At 35.4% G+C, this 8,093-nt stretch overlaps 1 protein-coding gene across 6 annotated transcripts in view; it reads left to right on the forward strand.

Moving 5' to 3' along the window:
* Positions 1-8,093, forward strand: part of TASP1 (taspase 1) — a 249,705-nt gene that overhangs the window by 24,478 nt on the left and 217,134 nt on the right. For 2 of the 6 annotated variants that reach the window (XM_017517445.2, XM_037734547.1), the window contains one exon: positions 421-687. The exons of 3 other annotated variants lie outside the window; for them this stretch is intronic. The gene's annotated coding sequence lies outside the window, so the exon portion shown is untranslated. Of the gene's footprint in view, positions 1-420; positions 688-6,829; positions 7,036-8,093 lie in introns of all 6 variants that reach the window. One more of the 6 variants, XM_017517448.2, reaches the window with a different exon arrangement.

An 8,093-nucleotide genomic window follows, 5' to 3' on the forward strand; every position in this document is an offset into this window, starting at 1 on the left:
ACCACATTGGAAAGACAGCTTGATGCATTTAGCTCACATTTACATAAGTGCTCATTAAGTATAACGTGGATTCTAAGTTTAGACCTACCACCCTTGAAAATCTTGTTTTTCTCTTCCGTTGATAATACCTTTTATTCTCTGTAAGTGGGCTGGGGGGGTTTGTTTCTACGTATGTGAAGTAGAAGATTTACCCATTTTCTTTTGTAGTACTTACAGTGTTTTCATTACATGAAATTTGTGTTTTGACCTTAGATACTCTTTTTCCTTTTTTTTTCTTAACTTGGTATTATTGATTATTTCAAAGATCCTATTTTGCCTGTCTGTTTAGCAGTATTTCCAGTGGTGCTTCAGTATTTCTGTGTATTCTAGCTGTTTATGGAGTCTTTATGTTTCTCTGCATTTTTTGTTTTATTTTTTGAGGTGTACACACACAGTTACACTTCATGGAGTTGCATCCAGCCAAGTATCCATGTTCTTCTTGTGAAGAGGCAGAGAAAATCACCTCTCCCAAGAATTTCCACCTTCTGAACAAGGGAAATGTGTCCTGAAGAGCTGTACGCAGATGGGAGGCAACTTGTTTGCTTGTTCTGCTGCTAGAGCATTGATTTAATTAGAAGACAGGCTGTGGGTGGCCATGTGCAGACAAAGAAGCACCAGACAGAGCCCATTTAGCCTGGGACAGTAAAAGTAAGTTACGCTTTTTTTAAAACACTTTTTTGAGTACTGATGCTGATTCTTGCCTTTAGTACTAAGGGGCAACTTGTAACTTACTGTTTATGTTTACACATAGATGCATCTGTTCTTTTTCTGAGACCCTAGAAATGACACATGTTCTCTAGCACAAAGTACCTGCTTAATGGAAAAGCAGTAATTTCTCCCCCCACCATCCTTTTTTTTTAAAGATTACATTCTAGATTAATTTTACACTGTACCAAACCCAGTATTAGCTTTTGACCAAGTCAAAACACTTAAGCATAGAGCTTTTCATGCTTTTACTTTGTAGTGATGGGAACATGAAGAACTGTTTTAGCCTTTTCTGGTCATTTCTTGATGAGGTACATGGAACTCATCAGATATATTTATCCCGGCTGAATGTACTAGAAGAGAGAGTCCAAGATCAGATCTAGCAGTTCCTGAGGAGCATAAAACTTTATATGTATGACCTTGTTTTTCTCTGGGAGTTGTTACTCTCAAAAATAGACTTCATTTTGGAATTCAATTTTGAGCTACTTAAAGCCACATGTGGTAGTGTGGTGGAGTTGGTGGAAATCCTGTGTTTGACTATGTGGAAGCAATTTAGACTTTTGGATTTTTGAGTGTAATATGTCTTCTAGTCCCGTATTAATAGGGGTATTACCCAAATGGGATTTAATTAGGTTCATTGGTACTAGCATTTATAGTGTTGTAATTTTTGAATCATTCTCTCTGTGTGTATATATATATATATATATACACAAAATATATATATATATTTGTGTTTGGATCTATATCATTTGTGGCATCAGTTTTATACTTTAACATCTTTTTTTGTAATGAAGGAGATAGGCTAATAAGATTTTTCTGTGTTTGGAAAATCACAGGCTGGTATGATGGTGTTTAATTTCAAAGACTACCTTTTGATTTTCAGTTTTTTTGTGTCTGTCAAACCCAGGCTTTTATTCAGAATCTGCAAAATAATGAGGAAAAAGGTTAAGTTACATGATTTTTAAGATTCTGATCAAGATTCTAAATCTTGCTCTTCTCTCTCTCTGTCTCTTTCATATATTCTCTTTCTCTTTCGTGTGTTCTGTACCTAAGTGTTAGAATGATGAAGGATTGTACCTCACTATAGAAATCAGCTTAATGTTGAATTTTAGGCATACCAATTGACAACAGGTCTTTGGCCATTCCCATTGCAGGCAGTTTTTACTGGGAGTCATTCCCAGGGTCGAGCCTCCTATATCATGTACATATTTCCTGACAGTTCATGACACGCATATAGTGTAACACTGGACATCAACACTATAACACATTCAGAGTGGGGAATTTCTTTATGGTTCCCTTTTCTGGAGTATGTGCAAATGTTAGCAACATTTTCTAGTGGGTTAGAAGTCTTTTTGTTAAACACAAAAAGCTTAGTAGAGGACTTAAAAGTTAGCAGTATCCTCCTTCCTCTCCAGTTCTGACCATATCATTTGATAAAAGGGTGATTTAAATTATTATAATTCCATGGTCTGTTATGTTCTTTTTGAGTGACATTTCCATATTATTGTCAATATGGTTGAAAGGTATAATTATTTAGGTTGAAGGGAAGTATAAGTGGCTGCCAAATTTGGCAGTACTGGAGGAACAGCTACATTTGTCTTTTCTATTGTAGTTCATATGGAAAGGACAATTTCAGGTACTGTCTGTGCTAACCTCTTTCTGGACATCTTAAAGGATCCAACTAAAACAAAGTTTAAAACTATTTCAGATGTGATAGTTTATTGAAGCCAATATTTTATTTTAGAGATTTGTGTTAGGTTTGACAAATAACTCTTTGTACTGCAATTCTGTGGCTTTCAATTTAAAAAATGTGAAAATAAAGTGTTGTGATGTCATTTTTCTGCTTATGTTATATGTATCTTTGTAAATTAGGCAGATTAGTAATAGGGGGTAAGTGCAGATGTGTGATACCTTTTTATGAAAATATTTTAAATAATGAAGAAAAATATGTTGAGCTTATAGTGGGTAGTGTAAGAAAAAGTAAAAAAAATTCCATTTTGGACAGAATATTTTGTTTCAGCTCAACAAATGCTCTAATGAACAAATATTAACATTAGTTCAGTTTTTTCTTACATTTCCAGAAACACTTGGGCACTTTAAGAAGATAATAAAAAGCTGTAGTTTCTACTACATATGTTGTCGTGTGAGGGTTTTTTTTTTTTTTATTTAAATAAAGTATGCTATCTTTTGTGAATTGAACAGTTAAAAAAATGAACTGTCACAGATACTAAAACCTGATATTCAATATACTATATTTGACTCAAGTGTTCACAGAGTGTGATGCAAACAAATGTTCTCTCAACTTACATCCAGGATAGCTAAAATATTACTTTAACACATGTTAAAAGTAGAGTGGTCTAAGTATTTGGCTAGATACAATTCCAGGCTGTCTTACTTGAGTAATTTCCTCAGACATTCCAACTTTGATCAACTGCAGCAAGAACTTTTAGCGTGCCTGTAAAGCTGCCAGTGCATCTGTAAATATGTCCTGAGACAGAGAGAAAAGAGAGAAAGTCAAAAAATAAAGAATATCTTTTCATTTAGGAGCATTTACAGAACAAAAATGGAAAGTTTTTGTTTCCTTAGGAACTTTTTTTTTTTTTTTTTTTTTTTTTTTTTTTTTGATCTTTTTTTTTTTTTTTTTTTTAAAGTAATTGAGCCTCTGATTCCTAAGTGTGCCTTGTGATTCTGTGTTAATGAATGAAAGATACTTCGTTTGGGCCTAATAAAAGTGTTTTGTGGCTAACCTTGCTGAAACTTATTGGATAAAATTCATTAATTCTTGAAATATTTACTCTTTATAAATGTAATATTAATTGGCTAAAACCTCAAACATAATAGATAGCTCAGTAAAGCATGTCCTAATTGTTTATAATGGGAAAGTATTTGGGTAAAAATGTTTTTATGTGACTGTTTGAGGATAAGTCTAAGAACAGAAGAGCAGGCAGCATCACTACAGAAATAATCTCATGTACCTTTTTTTTTGATACATAGATGAAAATAGGCTTTCTGGCTTTAATTTTCAGTGACCTGAAAATGGATTTGCAAATATCTACTAATTTTCCTATACAAGGATTAACTTGAGTGTTTATAATGGCAAACCGCCCTCTGCTGTGTGAGAACTGCATGTTTTCTGTGTTTTTGGCACAACATGTTCATATTCGCATGGGTATATAATAACTTCCCTGGAAATATTTTAAGTTGTAGTTAGCAACTACTTGCAAACTGGATATTAAATTGGATGATATGTCCAGCTTCTTCCTGACCTGGCTTTCTGTAGTCCCATGATAACAAATAATGTTACTCCCAGTTAGCTCCAGTTATGAAAATTCTGCTTCTTAGATCAATCTTGTACCAAAACTTGGAGTTAATAATCCTCTTGTGATTTCTATGTTGTAGATCTCTATTATTGTTCATATTCTATAATTATTTAGTCATGGAAAACAAGGTTAACGCAGTTAAATTTACTACTAATAAAGTTTTGCCGTGGTTTTACTTTATTTTCATTGAGCATTTTTTCCAGAACTGAACTAAGTGCAATACAATTGATATACATCCTTTAAGCCCATCCTCTATATCCTAAAATAAATGCAGAGAAATGGTGAATGGGCATGCTGGGAGAGAAGATGGAAGGGCAAGTCCTGGGTCTAGTAATTGTAATTTCATGGGCAGGGTACTTGAACAGATAGCTGAGTTGGTTTCTTGTTACTGTTTCTATGTTTACTAGAGACTTTTTCTTATGTAAACCCTGTCCAACCGAATGCCAGGATTTCCTCAAGATTTAATACTGCTTTATGTCTTATGCCTACTTTCTTGATCTTGAAGTCACTAACATTCATGATGGGAATGGAAGAGTCAACTTTTGCATATATGGGGGCTGGTTATCTAATTTATAGATAAATTCTAATCCTATAATTATTTTACCTGATAATCTCTTTGCTATTTTTTGCATGTTGCCTGAATGTTTGTAGCCCTGCCTCCCATATACCTCTATGTATGGGGAATGTGTGTGTGTTTGCTACAAATTACTAGTTCTAAAAAGAATATCATGTTTTATCTTGATAGGCAGTTTACCACAGGGTAAAATTGTAGATAAAATTGTCTGTACTAATGATATTTGAGAAAGATACCATAACATTTTATGAGTTTTCTGATACTTTGACAAAAAATACCATGACTTCCTGTAGATTCTGAGTAGAAAGCTCATCTGACTCATTATTGAGAAAGAAAAAGGTATTTCAAATTTTATTTGTTGTAATCAGAAGATATGTGGCATTTCTGACCACTAATCTGGCGTTTTTAGTAAAGGTGAGTTGATACTTGATAGACTGCAGTGCAGGCTAAATGAATGGCTTAGTTCTGTATTAATTGTTTCTTTTGTAAGTAGCAAGAGGTAATTCAAACTTTAAATATTTAAGCATCATAATAAAATTTGTTGTTAGGGCTGTCATTTGTGTCAAAGAGCTACTTTGTCTGAAACCTGTATTATATGGAAAACTGAAGATTTATGCAAGCTTTGATTTTGCATCTGCAGATGCTTGAGACCTTCTTAATCTTACAAAGTGGCGGCCGGGCGCGGTGGCTCAAGCCTGTAATCCCAGCACTTTGGGAGGCCGAGGCGGGTGGATCACGAGGTCAAGAGATCGAGACCATCCTGGTCAACATGGTGAAACCCCGTCTCTACCAAAAATACAAAAATTTAGCTGGGCATGGTGGTGCGTGCCTGTAATCCCAGCTACTCAGGAGGCTGAGGCAGGAGAATTGCCTGAACCCAGGAGGCGGAGGTTGCGGTGAGCCGAGATCGCGCCATTGCACTCCAGCCTGGGTAACATGAGTGAAACTCCGTCTCAAAAAAAAAAAACAAAAAAAAAAAAAAAAAAAAAATTTTAAAAAGTGTTGTAGGCCAGAGATTGCAAAAGAGACATTTCACAGTTATGTGTTGATTGGCCCATAGAGTAGCTTTTAAAGATTGGAATTTGTTGTCAACATGTAAAAATGAGGAGACTAATATAAACATCTGGACTTCTAACTTCTCTTGGCAAAAACGAGATCTAGCCACATGGAACATGCATTCTCCCAGGGCTGCAGTCTGCCAGAGCTGAGTGACAGCTGCTGCTTTTGCCTGTAGGAGCTTGTGTAGTACTGCACTTCATTTTAAGGTACAGCTTGAAATAAGTCTTGGACAGAGATGCCAACTTTTGTCTTGTTGGAAGGGCCTGGGAAATGAATGTATGGTTTAATGCTCATTAATTTAATGGTCTAGAGTTTGCCAACTGTTGTAATAGAGATTTCTACCAAACTAATCATAAAATTGGAATGACCTTTAATTTTTCAGAATAGGAATTGGACTTAGATATTAACTTACTATTTTGAAAATGAACTTCAAATCAAACTAGACTTTTCAAAAAAAATTCCTCATTGAAACAATTTGAACTAATGCCAAAGTATAGCTCTCCAAAGAATTTTGACCTGAAGCAAAGCAGATAAAAAAACTCTGACCCAAGCCGGGCGCGGTGGCTCAAGCCTGTAATCCCAGCACTTTGGGAGGCTGAGGCAGGTGGATCACGAGGTCAAGAGATCGAGACCATCCTGGTCAACATGGTGAAACCCCGTCTCTACTAAAAATACAAAAAACATTAGCTGGGCATGGTGGTGCGTGCCTGTAATCCCAGCTACTCAGGAGGCTGAGGCAGGAGAATTGCCTGAACCCAGGAGGCGGAGGTTGCGGTGAGCCGAGATCGCGCCATTGCACTCCAGCCTGGGTAACATGAGTGAAACTCCGTCTCAAAAAAAAAAAACAAAAAAAACAACTCTGACCCAATAAGGTTGAACCAAATTGTTTTTTTATTTACTTCTAGTCCCAGGAGTGAAATATTGTTTTTATTGTTTGTGTTGAAGAACGTCCCGTAAGTCCAAGCATATTCATTTGTCTTATCTTGATTGCATTATTTCTTAATGGAAAACATAAGAAAAATCACTGTTGTGTGCATAATATTTATGACTGTATTTGCAATGATTGCTCAGAAAGGTTTCTATGTCTATTTACCATTGACTGTCTCCCATTTTATTCATTTTTTTTTTACAGTTCATCTAATTTTTCTCCAGGGTTGCATCCTAGTCCCAGAGTGGTTAGCTTTTGCAGTCTCTCATGGATCATTTGTAGCTTTTTTACTCCCAATATCCTCTGTGCTATTGTTGATAGATGCCTTTACAAGTCCCCTCAAGATGAGGTTCATGGAAAATGTGAAGTTAAGCAGCTGATGGAGTTCATTTAAATTGGAGTGTCTCAAGGTGAGGGCTGGATCAGAATTGTTGGAGGTAGCTTATTTTAAAAAAATGATGATTCCCTAGCCTTCAACTCACATGACCTGGATCAGAATCTTTAGGGATTGGAGTTTGGAAATTTTAATTCTTTGACTTTTTAAAAAAAAACTTGGTGAGTTAATTGTGGATATATGCAGTCATAAGAAATAGTACACAGAGATCCTTTGGACCCTTTGATTCAGAATGGTAACAGTTTTTTAAAAAATTGCAATCTTATTTTAAAAAGTATAGTTTCAAAACTTTTTTGTAAGTATAGTATACATATAGAAAACTACACACATTTATTTTAAGGGGACAGCTCCAGGAATTTTTTCAGAGTGAACATGGCCCAGTGTCACTAGCACCCAGATCAGCAAACGGATTTCTGCCCTTCAGAAGGCCCTTTGTGCCCCCTTCAGTCACCTCAGGGTACACCTGTTCTGACCTCTATTGCCATATATTGGTCTTACCTGTTTTAGAACTACACATAAATGGAATAATATGTATTCTTTTGTGTCTGCCTTTTTGGTTTAATTGAAGTGAAATTCATATAACACAAAATGAAGCATTTTAAAATACATAATTCCATGGCATTTTAATGTTTACAGTGTTGTATAACTACCACTTTCAGTTCCAAACATTTTTATCTCTCCAAAGGAAACCTTATACTCATCAAGCAGTTGCTCTTCATTCTCCTGTGCTCTGCCCCTTGTGGACCACCAGCCTGCTTTCTGTCCATGGATTTACCTATTCTAGATATTTATATAAATGGAATCATGCCATTTATATGGCCTTCTCTGCCTGGCTTTTTTCAAATGTTTTAGAAGTTTTTTCACAGTGTAGCATGTATCAGTACTTAATGTTTTGGAGGAGCAGTATTCAACATTATTCAGGTATCTATCGCAATTTGTTTCATTACAAATCCATTCATCCATCATTGGACATTTGAGTTGTTTTTACCTTTTGGCTATTGTGCATAGTGTTGCTGTGAATAGTCTTGTATAAGTATTTGAGTAACTTTTTTCAATTTTTTTTTTTTTTTTTTT

This window comes from Cebus imitator, unplaced genomic scaffold, assembly GCF_001604975.1.
Source record: "Cebus imitator isolate Cc_AM_T3 unplaced genomic scaffold, Cebus_imitator-1.0 Scaffold632, whole genome shotgun sequence".
Classification (NCBI taxonomy): Eukaryota; Metazoa; Chordata; class Mammalia; order Primates; family Cebidae; genus Cebus; species Cebus imitator.